Raw genomic sequence first — 23,441 nt, 5'->3', positions numbered from 1 at the left:
CCCGCCACCACACCTGGCTAATTTTTTGTATTTTTAGTAGAGACGGGGTTTCACCGTGTTAGCCAGGATGGTCTCGATCTCCTGACCTCGTGATACGCCCACCTCAGCCTCCCAAAGTGCTGGGATTACAGGCGTGAGCCACCGCGCCCGGCCCACATTTTTATTTTTAATTTTTATTCATTCATTTATGTATTTACTTTTTTTTTTTTTTTTTTTGAGACGGAGTTTCGCTCTTGGTTGCCCAGGCTGGAATGCAATGGCGTGATCTTGGCTCACCGCAACCTCCACCTCCCGGGTTCAAGTGATTCTCCTGCCTCAGCCTCCCGGGTAGCTGGGATTACAGGCATGCACCACCATGCCCAGCCAATTTTGTATTTTTAGTGGAGATGGGGGTTTCTCCCTGTTGGTCAGGCTGGTCTCGAACTCCCGACCTCAGGTGATCTGCCAGCCTCGGCCTCCCAAAGTGCTGGGATTACAGGCGTGAGCCACCGCACCTGGCCTATGTATTTACTTTAGAGACAGCATCTTGCTCTGTCACCCAAGATGGAGAGAAGCGGTACGATCATAGCTCACTGCAGCTTTGAACTCCTGGGGTCAAGGCAATCCTCCTGCCTCAACCTCCCCAGTAGCTAGGATTACAGGCACGAGACACCATGTCCAGCTAGTAGTAATTTTTCTACTTCTGTTCCTTTTTTTTTTTGAGACAGGGGCTCACTCTGTTGCCCAGGCTGGAGTACAGTGGCAAGATCATAGTTCACTGCAGCCTCAGTCTCCTGGGCTCAAGTAATCCTCCTGCCTCAGCGTTTCAAATAACTGGGACTACAGACATGTGCCACTACACCTGGCTAATTTTTTAATATTTTATTTTTAGCAGAGACAAGGTTTCCCTATGTTGCCCAAGCTGGTCTTGAACTCCCGAGCTCAAGCAATTCCCCCGCATTGGCCTCCAAAAGTGCTCAGATTACAGGCGTGAGCCACCCCAGCCTTATTCCTAACTTTAGTAATTTGAGTCTTCTTTTTTTTTTGGTCAGTCTGAAGTTTCATCAATTTTCTCGATCTTTTTGAAGAATCAACTTTTGTTTTCATTGATTCTTTCTGTTGTTTTTCTCTTTTCTATTTCATTTATCTCCACTCTTAATTTTTATTCTTTCCTTTCTTTTGCTTGCTTTGGGTTTAGTTTATTCTACTTTTTCTAGTTCCTTAAATTGGAAGTTTAGGTTATTAATTGGAGATCTTTCTTCTCTTTGATGGAGGTTTTTACAGCTATAAATTTCCCTTTGAGTACTGCTTTTGCTGTATTCGATAAGTTTTGGTATGTTATATTTTCATTTTCATTCATCTCATCTAATTTCTCTTGTGATTTTTTTCTTTGATCTATGGGGCAGTTAAGAGTGTGTTGCTTAATTCCCACGTATTTGTGAATTTTTCACTTTTAATTCTGTTATTTCTAATTTCATTCCCTTGTGGTCAGAAAGATAATTCATATGATTTCAATCCCTTAAAATTTATTAAGACTTATTTTGTGGTCTAACATATGGTCTATCCTGGGGTATGTTTTATGTGTACTTTGAGAAGAATGTATATTCTGCTATGGTTGGGTAGAGTCAGCACTGTTCAAGTCTTCTATGTCCTTATCCAGTGTGTAGTTCTAGCCATTATTGAAAGTGAAGTATTGACGTTTCCAACTATTCTTTTTATTATATTTATTTATTTATTTATTTTACTTTTTTTTATTTTTTGAGACAGAGTCTTGCTCTGTCACCAGGCTGGAGTGCAGTAGCATGATCTCGGCTCACCTCAACCTCCACCTCCCAGGTTCAAGCCATCCTCCTGCCTCAGCCTCCCAAGTAGCTGGGGTTACAGGCACGTGCCACCATGCCCAGCTAAATTTTGTATCTTTGGTAGACAAAGAGTTTTACCATGTTGGACAGGCTGGTCTCGAATTTCTGACCTCTGGTGATCTGCCCACCTTGGCCTCCCAAAGTGCTGGGGTTAGAAGCGTGGGCCACTGTGCTCCGCCGATATTTCCAGCTATTCTTGCTGGCCTGTTTCTACTTTGAATTCTGTCCATTTTTGCTTCACATACTTTGAGGACTCTGCTGTTAGGTGAAATATATAATTGTTATATCTTCTTGATGAATTGAGACTTTTATCATTACAGAATGTTTCTCTTTGTCCCTTGTAACAATTTTTGCCTTAAGATCTATTTTTTATAATATTAGGATATCCACTCCAGCCCTCTTTTTGTTAGTTTTCATGGAATATATATATTTAGATACAGAGTCCCTTGTCACTCAAGCTGGAGTGCAGTGGCTGCAGCTTCAAACTCCTGGGCCGAAGGGATCCATCCTCCCACCTTAGCTTCCTGAGTAGCTGGGACCACAGATATGTGCCACCATACCAGGTTTTTTTTCTTTTTTTCTTTTTTTTTTTTTAGTAGATAGCGTAGTTTTGTTGCCCAGGCTGGTCTTAAACTCTTGGCGTCAAGAAATCCTCCCACTTCAGCCTACCAGAGGGCTGGAATTACAGGTGTGAGTCACTGCCCCTAGCCTGGAATATCTTCCATCCTTTCACTTTCAACAATTTGGGTCATTTGAGCTAAAGGGATGCTCTTGTAGACAGCATATATAGTTGGATCATGTGGGTTTGTTTTTTTTTTATTTTATAATGGAAAGTGTCACAAATTTGCATGTCAACCTTGCACAGGGGCCACGCTAATCTTCTCTGTATCATTCCAATTTTAGTATATGTGCTGCTGAAGTGAGCATTGGATCATGCTTTTTTAAAAAAAAATCAATTCTACTAATCTCTGCCTTTCAATTGGATAATTCAATCCATTTACAGTTAATGTAATTACTGATAAGGATTTATTCCCATGTTGCTATTTTTTATATGCATTATATATTTTTGTTTTTTTGTTCCTCAATTCCTTCATTATTGCTTTCTATTGTGTTAAATATTTTCTAGTGCCCCATTTTGATCCTCCTTTTTTCTTTTGATTCCCTTCTTTTCTTTTCTTTTCTTTTACTTATTTTCTTAGTGGTTGTCTTGGATATTGAACAATTTGGCTGGGCGTGGTGGCTCAAGCCCTACCACTCTGGGAGGCTGAGGTAGGAGGATTGCTTGAGGTCAGGAGTTTGAGACCAGCCTGGGTAATAAAGAAAGACCCCATATCTAGCCGCTAGATGTGGTGATGTGCACCTGTAGTCCCAGCTACTCAGAGGCTGAGGTGGGAGGATCACTTGAGTCCAGAAGTTCATGGCTGCAGTGAGCCATAATCGCAACACTGCACTCCAGCCCAAGCAACAGAGCAAGACCTGGTCTCAAAAACAGCAACTATAACAAAAAATTTAAATAATAATATTTAACAATCTAATTCTAATTAATACCAACTTAGTTTCAATAGCATACAAAATCTTTGCACCTCTACAGCTTCATCCCCTACCTTTCATGTTTTTATTGTCAGAAATTACATTTTTATGCCTTGCATGCCCATCAACATAGATTTTGGTTATTGTAGATGTATTTTAAATTATATAAGGGAAAAAAGAGGAGTTTAAAAATACAGTAATACTTTTATATTTATCTATGTATATTTATTTGCCTATTTATTTTACTGATGTTCTTTATTTCTTCATGTGGTTTTGAGTTACTATCTAGTGTCCTTTAGTAGCAACCTGAACAGCCCCCTTTAGCATTTCTTATAGGGTAGGTCTACTAGTGACAAACTCTCTCGACTTTAGTTTATCTGAGGATGTCTTGAGTTCTCCTTTTTTTCCTGAAGGATAGCTTTGCCAGATATAGAAATCTTAGTTATATATAGATAGATACAGAAATCTTAATCCTCTTTTGTTTGTTTGTTTCAGCATTTTCTGAATATATCATCCCACTGTCTGGCCCCCATGGTTTCTGATGAGAAATAAACTGTTAATCTTGTTGAGATTAGCTTATATGTGATGAGTCACTTTTCTCTTGTTGTTTTCAAGATTCTCTTTTTGGGCGGGGAATGGTGGCTTATGCCTGTGATCCCAGCACTTTGGGAGGCCAAGGTGGGTGGATGACTTAAGGTAGGGAGTTTGAGACCAGCTTGGTCAACATGGCGAAACCCCATCTCCACTAAATATACAAAAATTAGCCAGGCATGGAGGAGGTGGAGGTTACAGTGAGCCAAGATTGTGCCACTGCACTCCAGCCTGGGCAACAAAGTGAGATTCTGTCTCAAAACAACAACAGCAACAACAAAAATCAAGATTCTCTTTTTATCTTTGTCTTTCAATAGTTTGATTCTAATGTATCTTGGTTTTGATCTCTGTGTTTATCCTACTTGGGATTCATTAGGCTGAATGAATGTGATGACTGAGTCTTCCACTACATTTTGGAAGTTTTGAGCCTTTATTTCTTCAAGTATTCTGTCTTCTTCTTTCTCTGCCTCCTCTCCATCTGGGACTTTCATTATGCATATGTTGTTATGCTCGATGGTATTCCATGGGTCTCTTAAACTCCATTTGTTTTTCTCCATTCTTGCTCCTCAGATTGCTAATCTCATTGACTTATCTTCATGTGTGCTGATTCTTTCTTTTGCCTGCTCTAATCTATATTGAGCTCCTCTAGCGAATTTTTATTTCAGTTATTATACTCTTCAGCTCCAGAATTTCTTTCTTTTCTCTTTTTTCTTTTTTTAAATGTTCCTCTTGGCTTATACCTAAAACTCCAGGATTTCTATTTGTTTTCTTTTTATAATTTATCTCTATTTACACTCTATATTTAGTGAGATATAGTTCTCATGGTTTCCTGTAGGTCTTTGAATAGATTTAAAATAGTTGGTTTAGGCCAGGTGTGGTGGCTCACCCCTGTAATCCCAGCACTTTGGGAGGCCGAGGTAGGTGGATCACTTGAGGCCAGGAGTTTGAGACCAGCCTGGCCAACATGGTGAAACCCTGTCTCTACTAAAAATACAAAAATTAGCCAGGTGTGGTGATAGGTGCCTATAATCTCAGCTATTTGGGAGGCTGAGTCAGAAGAATCACTTGAACCTGGGAGGTGGGGGTTGTAGTTAGCCGAAATAGTGCCCTTGCACTGCAGCCTGGGTGACAAAACAAGACTCCATCTCAAAAGAAAAATTAATTAATTAATTAATACAATAAAATAGTTGATTTAAAGTCTATGTATAAAGTCTAACATCTGTGCTTCCTCAGAAACAGTTTCTTTTTTTTTTTTTTTTTTTTTTTTTGTGAGACAGAGTTGCTCTGTCGCCCAGGCTGGAGTGCAGTGGCTTGATCTCAGCTCACTACTACAGCCTCTGTTGTACGGGTTCAAGCGATTCTCCTGCCTCAGCCTACCAAGTAGCTGGGACTACAGATGCGTGCCACCACACCCAGCTAATTTTTTTATTTTTAGTAGAGATTGGGTTTCAGCATCTTGGCCAGGCTGGTCTTGAACTCCTAACCTCGTGATTCACGGCCTCCCAAAGTGCTGGGATTCCAGGCATGAGCCACTGCGCCCGACCTAACAGTTTCTATTAATTTCTTTTTTCCCCACACATAAACTATGCTCTCTTGTTTCTTTGAATGTCTCATAATTTTTGTTTGAAACTGGACATTTTTAATATTTAAATGTAGCAACTCTGGAAATCGAATCTGAAATCTCCCAGCACCCCAGAGTTTGTTATTGTGGCTTGTAGTACTTGTTGGTTTTTGTGTGTGTGTGTGTGTGTGATTTTTCTGAACTAATTTTGTAAAGTCTGTATTTTTTCTTGTGTATATCTACTAAAGTCTTTGTTTCATTAGCTTAGTGATCAGCTAACGACTTGACAGAGATTTTCTTAAATACCTAGAACAATGATAAAAATCTTCCAGTCTTTGCAGATGGGCTCTGTATGTGTGTTGGCACATACCTTCAACTCTAAGCCAGGCAATTTACAACTGTGCCTTAACCTTTGTCTTCTGCTCACAGAGAGCCTGAAGATCAGGTAGAGGTGGGAATTTAGGACCCCTTCAGGTCTTTCCTGAGCATGCACCCAGCCCTAGTCACACATGTGCACCTCTATTCCCTGGACTATGTAGGAGCTTTTCAAAGCCCTTAGGGACTTTCGAAGTTTTCTACTATACGATTTGCACTGAAATCTGATCCTTTTCTTTAGGCATAGAATATATCTATATATATATCTCTATATATATATCTATATATATCTATATATATATATCTATATATATCTATATATATATCTATATATATATCTCTATATATCTCTATATATATCTCTCTATATATCTATATATATATCTCTCTATATATCTATATATATATCTATACATACACACATACACACATACACACACATACACATATATATGTATATATACACATATATGTATATATATACACACAATATATATGCACACAATATATATTGTGTGCATATATATGTGCAATATATATTGTGTGCATATATATGTGTGTGTGTGTGTGTGTGTGTATGTATATATATATATTTACTCAGGCCAGGCACAGTGGCTCACACTTGTAATTCCAGCATTTTGGGAGGCTGAGGTAGGAGGATCACTTGAGCCCAGGAGTTTGAGGATGCAGTGAGCTAGGATTGTGCCACTGCACTCCAACCTGGATGACAAAAGAAGATCCCATCTCTTTTGGTTGGAAATCATCTCCACAAAATATTCAAGTGCATCACTCACAAATTCTGCTTTCCATGCAACTGTAGGACAAAGTATAGCTAGACTTTCTACCTCTATAGAACAGGGATCTCATCTCCTTCAGTTTCTAGTAACATTTTCTTCGTTTTTTTCTGAGTCCTCACTGGTAGAGCCTTAATATCCATCTTTCTTTTTCTTTTCCTTTTTTTTTTTTTTTTTTTTGAGACAAGGTCTTGCTCTGTTACCCAGGCTGGGGTGCAGTGGTGCGATCTTAGGTCACTGCCGCCTGCACCTCTTGTATTCAAGTGATTCTCCTGCCTCAGCCTCCCTAGTAGCTAGGACTACACGCACGCACCACTATGCCCAGCTAATTTTTGTATTTTTAGTAGAGATGGGGTTTCACCATGTTGGCGTGAGCCAATATCCATATTTCTACTAACAATCTGTTCAAGGAAACCTAGGCTTTTTCTGCATGCTCCCCAAAATTCTTCGTCTCTACTCATTACCCAATTCCAAAGCTACCTCCACATTTTTAGGTTTTGGTTACAGCAGCACTCCACTCTTGGTTCCAAAATCTGCATTACTTTTTTTAATGATAATTGTAACAAATTATCACAAACTACATGACTCTAAACAACAGAAACATTTTCTCACCATTCTGGAGGCCAGGATGTCCAAAATCAGTATTACTGGGCCTAAAGCAAGATGTCAGTAGATCTATGCTCCCTCTGGAGGCTCCAGGTGAGAATCCATTTCTTGTCTCTTTCAGCTCCTGGTAGCTGCCAGCACTCCTTGGCTTTTGGCCACCTCACTCCTCCGCCTTGTGCTTTTTCCTCTTTTGTCTGTGTCAGATCTCTTTCTGCCTCCCTCTTATAAGGATACATGTGATTGCATTTAGGGTCTACTCCAATAATTTGGTATAATCTCCCCATCTCACAGTCCTTAATTACATTGTTACAGACTCTGTTTTCATATAAGGTAACATTTACAGTTTTCAAAGATTAGGATTCAAGATCTTTGAGAGGCCATTTTTATCCTACCAGTTATGGTCCTATCATGGAATATTATACAGCAATAAAAATGAATGAACCGGCCGGGCATGGTGGCTCACACCTGTAATTCCAGCACTTTGGGAGGCTGAGGCAGGCAGATCACAAGGTCAGGAGTTTGAGACCAGCCTGGCCAACATGGTGAAACCCCGTCTCAACTAAAAATACAAAAATTAGCTGGGCATGGTAGCGCAAGCCTGTAATCCTAGCTACTCAGGAGGCTGAGGCAGGAGAATTGCTTGAACCCAGAGGCAGAGGTTGCAGTGAGCTGAGACGGTGCCACTGCAGTCCAGCCTGGGCAATAGAGCGAGACTGTCTCAAAAAAAAAAAAAAAAATGAATGAACTATAGTTACATAAAATAAGGTAAGTCTTGGATATAATGTTGAGTTAAAAAATGTTCTAGAAGACTTTATCACTATTTTCTATTTATGTCTTTGATTTCTCTTTTATTTATGTCTTTTATTTCTTTTTAATGTCTTTTATTACATTGTAAGCCCTATAAAGCTTAGAATGTAAACCTCACAGGGCAGGGCCTTGTTTTGCTCATTGCTATACACCCAGTGCCTGGAAGAGTGACTGTCAGGCAAAGAAATACCAAACAAATAACTGCTGAATGAATGAACTATTAAAATGGATATTTTTGAAGACTGATATAAGCAAATAAAAAAATCTTACAATATAACACTAATTTTTTTAAAAACCAGAATCCCAGAGTGTTGGGATTACAGGTGTCAGCCACCGTGTCCAGCTAAGGTGGCCTTTTTCAATTTGAAAACTCACATATTTCAGTTTTGGGAAACAATCTTGAATTATTTATTTGATGCTTTACCCCCTTCATTTTCTTCTGTTCTTTCTTTATTCAGACATTGAACCTCCTAAATTGATTCTCTACTTTTCTAATCTTTTTACTATTCTCCATTTCTTTCTTTTTGGGGGATACTCCCTCAACTGTGTCTTCCAACCTTACTCATTATTTTCATTTCTACCATCATGCTTTTAAAAAATATATTATTTTCTAGTAGTTTTTGTTGTTCTGTGAATGTTTACTTTCATAGAATCAGGTTATTATTTCATGAATGCAATACCTTCTTTTCTCATCCTGAGGTTATTAATGCCTCTCCTTCTTCCTCCTCCTTGCCTTCCTTCTCCTCCTCCTCCTCTTCACCTCCTCTTCTTCTTCTTTTTTCTACAGAGTCTCTGTTTCCTGCAAGTTGCTTTTTTTCTGCTTACTGGGTTTGGTCTCTCTTAAGGTAGAGGTTCTCCTTAGTTGTCTAATAATCCTTGATTGATCATTATTAAGAACAAGATCTTAAAAACTGATGACAGGCATGTTGACTTTGAGCTGGATGGATATTTTGTTGGGTAACATTCGTCTTAGATCTCTCTTCTTGGGTTGCCTGAGTCCCATAGAGGGGCTGTCTGGAGGATAAAGGTCTGTCTTTACCCTCCTGGTGACTGAGTGAGTTGCCACTTTGGCTGACAAGTGAGAGAAGAGGGTTGGAGTTCTCAGATTTCAGTGTGTATACAATCACTTAACCCCCTTTTTCAGCTACTGGCCCAAAGACCTTCTGTTTTGCCTTCTCCAGAGAATAAATCTCCAGTGTTACACTAGATTAAGAAAGGGGCAGTTGGCCAGTGGCATGGAGTAGAGGAGGGACCTAGGGATCAAATTGCTTATCGGTTTGCTTTGATCTAGTGCTCTATACTTCAGTTACTACCAAGGCCAGTGGTCTCTGCTGCCGCCAGCTCCTGATGTTTTGCTGCCTTGATGTAGCCATATTTCAGAGAGATTTGTTGACATCTCACACCATAATGACAGATGTGTCTATTTTCCCCTGTAGCTTTAATTATTTTTGCTTTAAATATTTTAGGCTATTTTATTAGGCACATATTAATTTAGATGGTTACATCTATCTGGTGAATTTTTTTAAAACATTGTCATCATTTTATTATTACTGCATAGTGACAACCTCTACACTAATAATGTTTTTCGTCTTAAAGTTTGCTATTAGTTTGGTCTTCTTGAGACAGGGTCTTGCTGTGTTGCCCAGACTGAGTGCAGTGGCATGATCACAGCTCACTGCAGCCTTGACCTCCCAGGCTAAAGTGATCTTCCTGCCTCAGCCTCCCAAGTAGCTGGGACTACAGGCCTGCACCACCACGCCTGGCTAAGTTTTGATTTTTTGTAGAGATGGGGTCTCCCCATGTTGCCCAGGCTGGTCTCGAACTCCTGAGCTCAAGTGATGCTCCCTTCTCAACCTCCCAAAGTGCTGGGATTACATGCATGATTCTCCATGATTCGTCTTAAAGTTTGGTTATTAATGCAGAAATAACACCTTGCTTTTGGTGTAACATTTTCAAGCTCGCCCTTTCCATATCCTTATGCTTAGGTGGTCAAATATGCCTTTTTAAAAAATATTTTGAACATTTTTAAGTATATAGTTTAGTGACATTAATTACATTCCCATTGTTGTGCAAACATCATCCATCTCTAGAACATTTTTTATCTTCCCAAATGAAACTCCATATCCATTAAACAAATATCACCTCCCCCCTATTCTCTATTTTCTATTCTTGATTTCATAGACCTTATGTCTCTGCTTGGCTGGGAGCGGTGGCTCATGCCTGTAATCCCAGCACTTCAGAAGGCCAAGGCAGGTGTATCACTTGAACCCAGGAGTTTAAGACCAGCCTGGGCAACGTGGCAAAACCCTGTCTCTACTAAAACCACAAAGATTAGCCGGGCATGGTGGTGGTGTGCGCCTGTAGTCCCAGCTATGTAGGAGGCCGAGGCAGGGGAATCACTTGAACCTGGGAGGCAGAGGTTGCAGTGAGCCGAGACTGTACCACTGCACACCAGCCTGGGCAACAGCAGAGTGAGACCCTGTCAAAAAAAAAAGCTGGGTGCGGTGGCTCATGCCTATAATCCCAGCACTTTGGGAGGCTGAGGCAGACAGATCACTTGAGGTCAGGAGATCCAGACCATCCTGGCCAACGTGGTGAAACCCTGTCTCTACTAAAATACAAAAAATTAGCCAGGTGTGGTGGCACACACCTGTAGTCCCAGCTACTCAGGAGGCCGAGGCAGAGGAATCGCTTGAACCCAGGAGGCAGAGGTTGCAGTGAGCTAAGATCACGCCACTGCACTCCAGCCTGGCGACAGAGCAAGACTCTGTCTCAAAAAAAAAAAAATCTGCTTGGTTCTCCTTCATAATCTCTTGTTGTTTATTCATCTTCAGTTCATACATATTTTTTAAAATTTTTTTAAAATTTTTTGAGACCAAGTCTCACTCTGTCACCCAGGCTGGAGTGTAGTGGTGCCGTAAACTGCACCTCCTGCCTCCCGGGTTCAATCGATTCTCGTGCCTCAGCCTTCCGAGTAGCTGGGACGATAGGCGCGTGCCACCAAGCCTGGCTAATTTTTGTGTTTTTAGCAGAGACAGGGTTTCACCATTTTGCCCGGGCTGGTCTCGAACTCCTGGGCTCAAGCGATCCACCTTCTTCGGCCTCCCAAAGTGCTGGGAGCCACCATGCCCGCCCATACATATGTATTAACAATAACTTATCATACATGTCAAAATAGCTACAAGAGTTGATTTGTAATGTTCTCAACACAAAGAAACGATAAATGTTTGAGATGATGAATATCCCAGTTACCCAGATTTGATCATTATACATTGTATGCTTATGTCAAAAGGTCACATACACCCCACAAATATGTACAACTATAATGTAGCCATAATTAAAAATAATTATTTTTTGTTTTTTGTAAATTTTGTGTGTGTTCTTTTTCTTTAAAAATAGATTCTAAAAATTCATGTGCTAACCTTTCAATATCATATATAGGAGACCACTACCTGGAGTCCTGTAGCATCTAAACCTGTTGTGTGTTGCTTCTGTTGATTCTTACTCATAGTGGCTAGCATCTTTATGTGCTGGTGATCTCTGATTGTGAGCTCACTGCTTGATATTGAGCAATAGGAATCCTTCATATCTAAATTTGGACACATTCCTCCAGAGAGGAGTTGAATCTGCTTCTACCTGGAGCCAGGGGTGTCACCAACATGAAACACTTCAGCCCTCTTTGAGGGTCCTAGCTCCATGTATTTTGAGGGTCCTCGCTTCACATAGTTGGAGGGTCCTAGCTCCATGTATTTTGAGGGTCCTAGCTTCATGAATTTTGAGAGTCCTAACGCCATGTATTTTGAGGGTCCTAGCGCTGTGTATTCTGAGGGTCCCAGCTCCGTGTATTCTGAGGGTCCTAGCTCCGTGTATTCTGAGGGTCCTAGCTCCATGTATTTTGAGGGTCCTAGCTCCGTGTATTCTGAGGGTCCAGCTCCATGTATTTTGAGGGTCCTAGCACCGTGTATTTTGAGGGTCCTAGCGCTGAGTATTCTGAGGGTCCTAGTGCTGTGTATTCTGAGGGTCCTAGCTCCGGGTATTCTGAGGATCCTAGCTCCGTGTATTTTGAGGGTCCTAGCTCCGTGTATTCTGAGGTCCTAGCGCCGAGTATTTGAGGGTCCTAGCTCCGTGTATTCTGAGGGTCCTAGCGCCGAGTATTCTGAGGGTCCTAGCTCCGTGTATTTTGAGGGTCCTAGCGCCATGTAGATGCCCAACATTCATGTCCCCAACCTCCCTCCTGGCCAAGCTCCCAGCTTTGGCTGCATTTTCCTTTGTGGGTAAGGAAGTGGCTTTGGCAGACAAGGCCTAGAGCTTGATAGACAACATGTCCTCAAAGAATTATGGCCTCTTTTTCTAGAATTTTTTCTTTTTCTGTAGCAGGAAGGTTCCTCTCTGCTCCAAGTCCACCACATCACGAAGGAGCAGAAATTCTCCAAGCCATTCCACACTTATCCATAGGAGCCATCTTTTTGATATGTAAATCCGTTCACATCACACTCCTGCTTAAATCCTTCAATGACTCCTCTTAGTCTTTAAGTATAAAGTTTGAACTCCTTACCTAGCATACTATATTAGTTCATTCTCACACTGCTATAAGAACTACTCGAGGCTGGGTAATTTATAAAGAAAAGAGGTTTAATTGGCTCACTGTTCTGCAGGCTGTACAGGAGGCATGGCTGGGGAGGCCTCAGGAAACTTACGATCATAGCTGAAGGTGAAGGGGAAGCAGGCACATCTTACATGGCCAGAGCAGGTGGAAGAGAGCAAAGGGGGAGGTGCTACAGACTTTTAAACAACCAGATCTTGTGAGAACTGACTCACTATCACAAGAACAGCAGGGGGGAAATATATTATCATGACCCAGTCAACTCCCACCAGGCCCCTCCTTCAACACCGGAAATTACAATTCGACATGAGATTTGGGCAGGATTGCAGAGCCAAACCATACCACATACAAAGCCCCACATGATCTAGCCCCTGACTCTCTTGCCAGCCCCAACTCCTTCAATGGTCTCCCTTTCCACTCCCAAACTCCTGCCTCAGGAAATTTTTCCAGACTCCTAACCTTAAGTCTAGGTTAGGAGTTCCTGGATGTGCTCTCAGACGACTTTGCACTTCCCCTATCCTTGTACCTGACCTGTGGTCCTGTGTGTTAGTCTGTTTTGCATTGCTATAGGGAATACCTGAGTCTGGGCAATTTGTATAGAAAAGAGGTTTCTCTGGCTCGCAGTTCTGCCAACTGTACGCGAAGCATGGCATCAGCGTCTGCTTCTGATGAGGGCCTCAGAAAGCTTCCAATTATGGCAGAAGGTTAAGGGGGGGACATGCATGTCACATGGTGAGAGAGAGAAAAAGAGAAAGATGGAGGGAGGTCCCAGACTCTTTTTAAGAATCAGATGTGGCTGGGTGCGGTGGCTCATGCCTATAGTCCTAGCACTTTGGGAGGCCAAGGCTGGTGGATCATCTGAGGTCAGGAGTTCGAGAGCAGCCTCGCCAACATGCTGAAACCCCGTCTCTACTAAAAATACAAAAATTAGCTGCGCACAGTGCCTGTAATCCCAGCTACTCAGGAGGCTGAGGCAGGAGAATCATTTGAACCTGGGAGGTGGAGGTTGCAGTGAGCCAAGATCGTGGCATTGCATGGGCCTGGCACCAGGCAAGAAAGCGGATGAAATAAAAGTTTTCTGTATCTTGGCCAGGTGTGGCTCACATCTACAATCCCAGCACTTTGGGAGGCCGAGGTGTGCAGATCACAGGGTCAGGAGTTTGAAACCAGCCTAGCCAACATGGTGAAACCCCCATCTCTACTAAAAATACAAAATTTAGCCAGGCATGGTGGCGTGCACCTTTAATCCCAGCTACTCTGGAGGCTGAGGCAGGAGAATCACTTGAACCTGGGAGGCAGAGGTTGCAGTGAGCTGAGATGGCGGCACTACACTCCAGCCTGGGCGACAGACTGAGACTCCATCTCAAAAAAAGAATCAGATCCTGCAGCAACTCATTACCACAGGGAGGGCACCAAGCCATTCATGAGGGAACCAAGCCCCCATGACCCAAACACCTCCCACAAGGCCCACCTCCAACACTGGGGATCATATTTCAATGTGAAATTTGGAGAGACAAATACCCAAACCATATCATGCTGTAATTAGATGTCTGAATCCCCCCCTACACATTATCCCCTCCTAAACTGTATACTTCATGAGTGCAGAAACATTGTCTGGTTCACTAATATGCCATCAGCACTTGGCATGTGTGTTCTTAAAAATCTGATGAAGGCCAGGCGCGGTGGCTCACGCTTGTAATCCCAGCACTTTGGGAGGCCGAGGCGGGCGGATCACGAGGTCAGGAGATCGAGGCCATCCTGGCTAACATGGTGAAACCCTGTCTCTACTAAAAAACACAAAAAATTAGCCGGGCGTGGTGGCGGGCGCCTGTAGTCCCAGCTACTCGGGCGGCTGAGGCAGGAGAATGGCGTGAACCCGGGAGGCGGAGCTTGCAGTGAGCCAAGACTGCGCCACTGTACTCCAGCCTGGGTGACAGAGCGAGACTCCGTCTCAAAAAAAAAAAAAAAAAAATCTGATGAATGAGCGAACACCTCTACTGAGCTCCCAGTATTTTTTCTTATTGATTTTTGCAAATTCTTTATATGTTAAAGATATTAACGCATTGCCATTGCCTGGGAATATTTTCGCCAAGTTATTTGCCTTTTAACTTTGGCTTTTTTTTTTTTTTTTGGCAGGAAGGAGCATAAAGCAGCTTTACATTTGAATGTGGACAGATCTATTGATCTTTTTCTGTTAAGATCTCTTCAAAATGTTTCCAAGTTTAGAAAGTCTTTCCCTTGCTAGATGTGTAATAAGTGTTCACTTCTATTTTTTATGCACACAGCTGTCCATTTAATCTTCCCGAAGCAGGGCTCTGATCATTTCTCTCCTCTGCTCAAAAATGTTTAACCATCTCCTCGGAGCCTTTAGAATAAAGTCCAAATTATTTAACTCTCCTCCAAGGCTTTTCAGGATTAACCTGAGGCTGCCTTTCCAGACTTTTTTTTCCTGTCCCCCGAATGAGCCTGAGCTCCTGGCAAAGTGAAGGGTTTGCCTCTCTCTGTCTGTGTTCTGCCCTTCCCACCTCCAGGCCTTGTACCTGTTGGTCCCTCTGCAAGGGAATGTCCATCCTTCATTTCTATATGGATTTTTTTTTTTTTTTTTTTTTTTTTGAGACACAGTCTTGCTCTGTTGCCTAGGCTGGAGTGCAGTGGCGTGATCTTGGCTCACTGCAGCCTCCACCTCCCGGGTTCAAGCAATTTTCCTGCCTCAGCCTCCCAAGTAGCTGGGATTACAGGTGTGTGCCACCATGCCTAGCTAATTTGTGTATTTTTAGTAGAGACAGGGTTTTTACCATGTTGGCCAGGCTGGTCTTGAACTCCTGACCTCAAGTGATCCGCCCACCTCAGCCTCCCAAAGTGCTGGGAATTACAGATGTGAACCACTGCACCCGGCTCTATATGGATATTTAAATCCTATTGATTCTTCAATCCCTACTTTCTTTAAAAAGCCTCACTTTACCCTTCCTCCTGAGAGAGTGAGTGGTGGAGGGATAGGAAAACAAGCTTTGGAGTCAGATAAACCTGGGTTAAAATCCGAGTTCCTTTACTTGTTAGCCATTGGCCAAATCCTTTAACCTTTCCAAATCTGTTTCCTCATCTTTAAAATGGGAACAGAAGGCAATGAAGGACCACCAAGGACTGTCAGGCCGCTGCAAGGATGAACAGAGTCTGAGATTGCACGTAAAGATCCTAGCACAGTCTCCAGTTCACCCCACATTCTGCCACCTTGGAAGTGAGTCATCAGCTCTCTGGGGGTCACACCCTCCTCCACTAGTCATGTTTTCCCCCCCAGAAGGTTTCTGATGGATTCTCTGTTCTCTAATAATTCCACAAAGTGGCTGAGCTTTCCTTCTGAGGAGTTGAGAGCGGGCGAACAGGTTTCATCTCTAGGAATTCAGCTCAGGCCCCAGGTAACTTGATCGGACTCCCACACTCATCTGGGTCCAAAGGAGTCCCTTCCTTCCTTCCTTCCTTCCTTCGTCATCTGAGGTCAGTTTCGTTACCGGGAAATGTTGACATTTCCAAAGGGGTTCACCAGCACCTCCCGCCTCTCACCATCAGCACCCCACAATATGATGATAAGTCAAGTGGAACAAAGATAATCCTCCCAGGTTTAAGGTGGGTAAACTGAGGCTCAAACTAGCTTCCATATATTTGTGTCTAGAACTTATGGGTCTTCGCAGCCAGAAAAGGGATTTGTTTCGGGGGGGCACTGAGCGGCCTGGGTAGCTGTGGTGGAGAACTGGGGGAGCTCTGGCCCCAGAGCAGGAGATGGGCCAGGAATCCTGTCTCTCAGGGCCTCTGCCTTGTCCTCAAGTAGGTTAATGCCAAACTCTCAGAGGCTGGCCTGGAGCTCAGTGTCTGTGCTTGCTTTGTGAACTGACTTTGTGAGTAGATTCTTTTGCCTGCGTCATTTGGGGAAGAAGCAAAGATGACGACTCACTGGCAGGGGCTGTATCTCTGGGGCTGAGAGTGAGGATGGGAACTTCCTGGACAGTGAAAAGAGCAAGTTTAGCTTCCGGAGGCCTGGCTGCTAGCCCAGCTCTGTACCCAGCATGCTGTACCACCTGGGACAAGTGCCTGCCCTCTCCGGACCCCAATTGCCCTCTCTGTGAAATGGAGATGGTGGTCGAAGGAGGTCTGTTGTGAATCTTAGTGTTCTCAAAGTGCTGTCCTGGGCTGAGCCCCTCCCTGAGCCCAGACTGTCCCCGGGGCCTGGCTTCACCAGGTTGGCCTGACCAAAGCTGTGACCCCATTTGGCCACCTCCACACCCTCTGTCCTGCCCTTCCCTGAGGGGCCTGGGCCTGGTCTTGGTCAGGCCTGGGGAGAGAGCAGGGAGCCTCCAGGCCTAAGTTTGACCTCCTGAGTCGCTTCCCCTCTCCCTGGAGCCAGAGCCAGCATCCTCTTTCCCTCCTGCTTGAAATCTGAGCTCAGAGATCCAGGGAGGACTTTGGCTGCAAAACATTCCATCCCCACTGTCCAAACACCCTGCACAGCTGGCGGAGGGAGGGGCAGCCAGAACCGGCTTTCAGGAGCCCTGGGGCTGTTGTTTTCATGGAAATGGGGGAGCCCTCACTCTGAGGACCAGCGCTGGCTGACCTGAGGAGGTTCACAGGGTCAAGGGGACCAAGGAAGGGCCCACATGCACACATGTTCCTGGGGCTTACCCAGGGCCCCTCTGCTGAGCGCCCAGCCCTGCAGGGGAAAATCCAGTTGCTTCAAAGTCTGCCCAGCCAGGTGTGCGTGGCTGCCTCGAGCCTGCCAGCTGGGAGGTGTCTGCGCCACAGGCAGGCGGATGGTGGCCTTGTGAGCCTCCCCTCGTGACTGAGCTCTATGCAGAGGCAGGGGAAGGGCAGGCAGGAATGACGCTGAGATAGCAAGCAGGGTAGGTGACTTCAGGCAGCAGCTTTTTTTTTTTTTTTTTTTGAGATGGAGTCTCGCTCTGTCGCCCAGGCCCAGGCTGGAGTGCAGTGGCGCAATCTCGGCTCACTGCAAGCTCCGCCTCCCGGGTTCACGCCATTCTCCTGCCTCAGCCTCTCCGAGTAGCTGGGACTACAGGCGCCCACCACCATGCCCGGCTAATTTTTTTTTTTGCATTTTTAGTAGAGGCGGGGTTTCACCGTGGTCTCAATCTCCTGACCTCGTGATCCGCCCGCCTAGGCCTCCCAAAGTGCTGGGATTACAAGCGTGAGCCACCGCGCCCGGCCCAGGCAGCAGCTTTTACTGACAAGATGTCCCAGACATGGCTGCTTCTTGCTGTGACTCACCAGTGACTCTGGATGAGTCTCTGAGCCTCAGTTTCCTCATCTGCAAGAAGAGAGGATCCGGCCTTTTCTGGCTCTGCCTTTTTTCTAAGAAGTTACAGCCAAAGACAAGATCCTCAAAGCTTCCCATCCAGTCCAAGCTGTGTCTAAATGTCCAGAAACATAACAGGTTTTTCCATACAGTCTCCAACAATTCTGACTCAGTTTCCCCTCTGCCCCCACCCCCCACCCAAGAGGCTGGTGGGGCCTTGGCAGGGAGGGACCAACTCCCACATACGTTGCCACCCGCCAGGGCAAGCCCCTTCCCCTCCTGCCATGTCGGGGTGATGGGGAGACCCCCACCCTTCACATATCCTGTTTTCCATTAATTGTTTCCAGGTGGACCCAGAGGTTGCCCAGCAGAGGAAGGTGGGGGCACAGGAGAATTGAGCAGGGGGATCAGAGAGGAGCAAAAACAGGAAGGGGGTGGGAGCAGGCCATGGAAAATTCATTGCCAGGAAAGGGAGGCCAGCATCTGGTTTGCATTAGGCTGAGAGAGCTTCGCAGCCCAAAGCCCAAGTGGGAGATATTGTTATCCGCTGGGCGGGTCGGGGCGGAGTGTGAGGAACTGGCAGCTTCTCCCCAGCGGGGACTCAGAGGCTACCCAGAAAGCGGGAAGTCCAGGGAGAGGGGAATAGGAAACACTTCTTTCAGTCTACACTGTGGCAGACACTTCACAAATGTTATCTTCTTCTTTTTTTTTTTTTTTTGGAAACAGAGTTTGGCTCTTGTTGCTCAGGCTGGAGTGCAATGGCAGGATCTCGGCTCACTGCAACCTCTGCCTCCTGGGTTCAAGCAATTCTCCTGCCTCATTCTCCCAAGTAGCTGGGATTACAGGCATGCGCCACCATGCCCAGCTAATTTTGTATTTTTAGTAGAGATGGGGTTTCTCCATGTTGGTCAGGCTGGTCTCAAACTCCCAACCTCAGAGATGATCCACCCTCCTCGGTCTCCTAAAGTGCTGGGATTACAGGCATGAGCCAATGCCCCCAGCTGTCTTCTTTTTTTAAACTTTTTTTTTTTGAGACGGAGTCTCACTCTGCCACCCAGGCTGGAGTGCAGTGGCGCGATCTGGGCTCACTGCAGGCTCCGCCTCCCAGATTCACGCCATTCTCCTGCCTTAGCCTCCCAAGTAGCTGGGACTACAGGCGCCCACCACCACACCCGGCTAATTTTTTGTATTTTTAGTAGAGGCGGGTTTTTTTTAAAAATAATAGAGATGAGGTCTCGGTTTGTTGCCTAGGCTGGTCTCCTGGGCTCAAGCGATCCTCCCACCTCGGCCTCCCAAAGTGCTGAGATTACAGGCGTGAGCCACCGCACCTGGCCACAAATGTTACCTGCTTTAATACTCACTACTTCACAGGTGAGAACTGTTCCCATTTTATATAGATGAGGAAACTGAGTCCCAGAGAGGTTAAGTGACTTGCCTAAGGCCACACAGTCAGCGAGTGGTGGAACTAGGATGAGAATTTGGGCCAAATGAAGACAGGGTGGCACGTTCACACCATCCCACAGGTGGATGGAGTCTGTGTACCAGGCAAGGCAACACTGAGAAGGGTGACAAGGATGGCCCAGCCTCTGCCCAGAGGGCCACTCAGTTCTTGTGGGAGTGTCCAACAGTTCCAGAGGGTGTTTGTCATGACGCAGGGCTAACCATGTGTCTGAGGGCTCTGGTGCCTGCAGAGGAAAAAAGTAACCCACAGGGGAGGGCTTCCTAGAGGAGGGGGTATGAATGAAAGAGAAACTTTCCAGCAGAGGCAGGATGCAGTGGAGATTGCAGACAGAGGGGATAGTATGTGGAAAGAAGAGGAATGGGTACATCTGGGCAATGGCAACTGGCCTGGTGTGCTTTGGAGGGTGAGAATCCATTTCATAGTTGGAGAAACTGAGGCACGGAGAGGCTAACGTGCTCAAAGGCACACCGTCTGAAAGTGGGGTTGAATCCAGCCTGTCTGACCCCAGGCCTGTGTTCCCAGCTGCTACCACTGAGTTGTTCCTGGGTGGTGGTGGTGAAAAGTTTCAAGGGTAGTGAGACCCTGTCTCTCCAAAAAAAAAAAAAAAAAAAATTAAAAAATTAGCCAAGCATGGTGACACATGCCTGGAGTCCCAGCTGCTCAGGAGGCTGAGGTGGAAGGATGGCTTGAGCTGGGGAGTTTGAGGCTGCCCTCCAGCCTGGGTGACGGAGCGAGACCCTGCCTTGAAAAATTAAAAACAAACAAACAAACAAAAAACAAAACTGGGAATCTCAAATCTAAGAAAAGGAATTTAAAAATAAAGAAAAAAATAACAGTTTTTTGTTTGTTTTGTTTTTTGAGATGGAGTTTCACTCTTGTTGTCCAGGCTGGAGTGCAATGGCCCAATCTCAGCTCACTGCAACCTCTACCTCCCGGGTTCAAGCAATTCTCCTGCCTCAGGCTCCCGAGTAGCTGGGATTACAGGCATGTGCCACCATGCCCGGCTAATTTTGTATTTTTAGTAGAGACATGGTTTCACCATGTTGGTCAGGCTGGTCTTGAACTGCTGACTTCAGGTGATCTGTCCGCCTCAGCCTCCCAAAGTGCTGGGATTACAGGCATGAGCCTCCGTGCCTGGCCAATAACAAACTTTTAAGGGGATATTCAGGCTTGTGGTCACAGGTGGGAGGTCCTGTCTAGGGCTACACAGCCAGCTATGACAGCTATGACAGGATCAAGGCTGGACGTGCTCTTTCCAACACCCCAGCCTGCGTGGCGAGGGGACAAGCAGACCATCTGCGAGCCTGGCTGAAACACAGGGCCTCCCCTAGAGGTGTCTCACCTCCCCTGGCCCAGAGCCCAGGAAGGAGGGCCCAGTGTCTTCTGCTGCCTGAGGAGCCACAGGAGTTAATAATTACAGGGTTAAAGGAGATAGCGGCTGTCCTGGGAGGTGGTGCCTCCCTCCCAGGCTGCTGCTCTGGGGAGATAGCAAAGGTTAGTGTGAAGCTCAGCCTGGTGGGGGGAAGAAGGCTCCTGCTACCTCCCTTCCCGGCACCCTCCAGAGGGACCCTCAGTCTGGCCTTCCAAGCATGGACTCTTCTGAGGAGCGCACTGGGTGCCCCGCCCGAGGGACATGTCCCGTGTTCCTGGCCATGAGTGCAGGGACTGTCCGCTACGCCCCATCAGGCCTGTGCCCTGCACTTGAGGGGAACTTGAGAGAAGAGCCCTGGGGCACAGACAGGTGAGCTCGGGACCTGGGGCATGGAGGGGAGGGGGAATCTTGGCAAGCTTCAGGGCAGCCGGTGTGAGAAGCTGGGCTCAGAGAGTCCTAGGGAATGGCTCTGATTGTCTTGTCCAATTTGGTGGCTGTACAGAGGTGGAGACTGAAGCTCAGAGAGGGCAAGACACTCATCCTGGGTCACACAGTGAGCTGAGGACAGACCTGTAAGTCCAGAATCAGGGCCTGGGTCATCCAGGCTGACTGTCTTCTGCTCCTCAGCTGCCTTCAGCCAAGGGTCTGTGGTCAAGGCTGCCAGGCTTGGGATGGAGCAGGCAGAGGGGGATAGAGGGAGCGAGGCTGAGGAAGGCAGTGGCTTGTGGGCAGAGGACACAACTTTTATTTCTCCCTTCCCTGCCGCTGGCCAGACACCTAGCATGTGCTCAGGACCCTCTTGCTGCCTGGCTGCACACAGCTGCAGCTGCCAGTGAGCCTCTAGTTTCTGGGTGGTCTTTTTGGAAAACGGGTGTAAGAGGACTCAGCCCCACTGCCCCTGGCTGTGTGATATCAGGCAGGTTCCTTAACTTCTCTGAGCCCATCCTTTTCAGCTGAGGAGCAAGTTTAGCTGAGCAGTAGGGTCACCCCTACTGGGGGAGGCAGTGAGGCCTAGGAGTCCATGGTAGCAGGAAGCATGGATGACAGGCTATTTTTGGTTAGAAATTGAGTGTGGATGCTTCCAGAGTGGTGACCACAGACTTGTCCTTCAAGACCTCGCTCAAGGGCCTCCCCGGTCCACCAGACCTCCCAGGCTGAGGACTCTTCCTCCAGGGACATAGCCCTGAGCTGACGCCTCCTCCACCCTTTATCTCCCACTGGTCTGGGTTGCCATGACTTATCTCCTGCCGGGGCTTGTGAAGACTTGGAGGGCAAGAGGCCTGTGCTGCGTTCCTTTTGTGTCATTTTCTCCTCCTTCTCTAAATAGTGAACAAAACAAGGGCCAGGAAGACAACAGTTGCTCAAGACCAACTGATGAGGGATTCAAGCCAGCAAACACATGTGGACATCTGCTTTGGGTGGGCCAGACCCTGAGCTGGGCTGGGGGTGGGGTGGGGAACGCAGCTCCAAGAAAGAGAGAATCCCTGCCCTCTGGAAGCCATGGCCATGGAAACAGCTGCCCTGCTGAGTGATGGCTATGGGACGCCTGGGCTGAATGATTCTAGAAAGTTGGAAGGGATGCTATGGAGAACTGCCTAGGTTGTTCACTGCACAAAGTGCTGGCCAAGGGAGCAAGCAAGGCATAGAATCCAGCCTCGCCTCCACTCTCCAGATTCCGTAACTTGGTGTGCACTATGCCCAGTGGGGAAAGAGCATTGTTGTCTATTTGTGCCCTGGACGTGGAGGTCTTAAGAATACATCCCCCATCCTCCATCCTCCACCAACGTGGAGCCCCAGGAGGGCAGAGCCTATGTCTGTACAGTTTCCTTCTAGGTCCCCAGCCCTTGCATGGCCCATAGTCTATGTTCAGATGGAGTGGCTGAATGTACGAATGAGTAGAATGAATGAATAAAATGTGTCCTCAAATGAAGATCTGACTAACTTGAGCCTGCGGCCTGAGTCAGTGGGCCTGGAGGGGTAGCACTGGGACCTCTGGTAGCACCTAGAAGGGGAAGTACCTCCCACCATGCTCCCAGTCCTCCCCTAGACAGGGAAGGTGGGAGCCATGGTTCTGGTTCCACCAGGAACCATGGTTCTGGGTTCTGCCCTTACTGGTCCAGTCCCAGGCTAAAGTTGAGACCAATGATCAGGACTCAGAATGGGTGGGACAGAGGAACTGAGGGACAGGTAGACCAGTAGTGTGGGATTCAGGGAAGGTTTCACGGAGGATGTGGGACCAGACAGGTGTGTGTATGTGTGTGTGTCGGTGGAGGTGGGGTGGGGAATACTATCCAGAGGGCAGATGGTGGGTAAAGGCAGGGATGGGCAGAGTGTGTTAAGAGGCAGGAGGCTGAGTGAGGAGAGTTGGACCAGAAGTGGAAACTCCTCCGGGATAAAACTCAGAGAGTAGGACTCAGAAAACTTGTTTCGGGTTTGTCCCCTCCCCTTCCCAGCAGGCAGGATGTTGCACAGGGACAGGCACTAAGCAGACAGCCTAGGGAAGGAGTGCCGGGTGAGGAGTGGGGAGGGTGTCTGCTGGCCTTAAGTGACAATCTGTGAGAATCGAAGAGCTGAGAGCCCGGGAGCCATTGTAGGTTCTT

General features: G+C 46.1%; 1 non-coding gene across 1 annotated transcript; it reads right to left on the bottom strand.

Annotated features, from left to right (window-relative positions):
- Positions 1-2,661: 2,661 nt before the first annotated feature.
- On the bottom strand, positions 2,662-2,768 carry LOC115834881. The gene has a single exon (XR_004029881.1). It is a non-coding gene; the product is annotated as a U6 spliceosomal RNA (small nuclear RNA).
- Between the last annotated feature and the right edge of the window lie 20,673 nt (positions 2,769-23,441).

Source organism: Nomascus leucogenys, chromosome 4 (assembly GCF_006542625.1).
Source record: "Nomascus leucogenys isolate Asia chromosome 4, Asia_NLE_v1, whole genome shotgun sequence".
In the NCBI taxonomy this organism is placed as follows: Eukaryota; Metazoa; Chordata; class Mammalia; order Primates; family Hylobatidae; genus Nomascus; species Nomascus leucogenys.
This window is presented reverse-complemented; position numbering and strand designations above follow the sequence as displayed.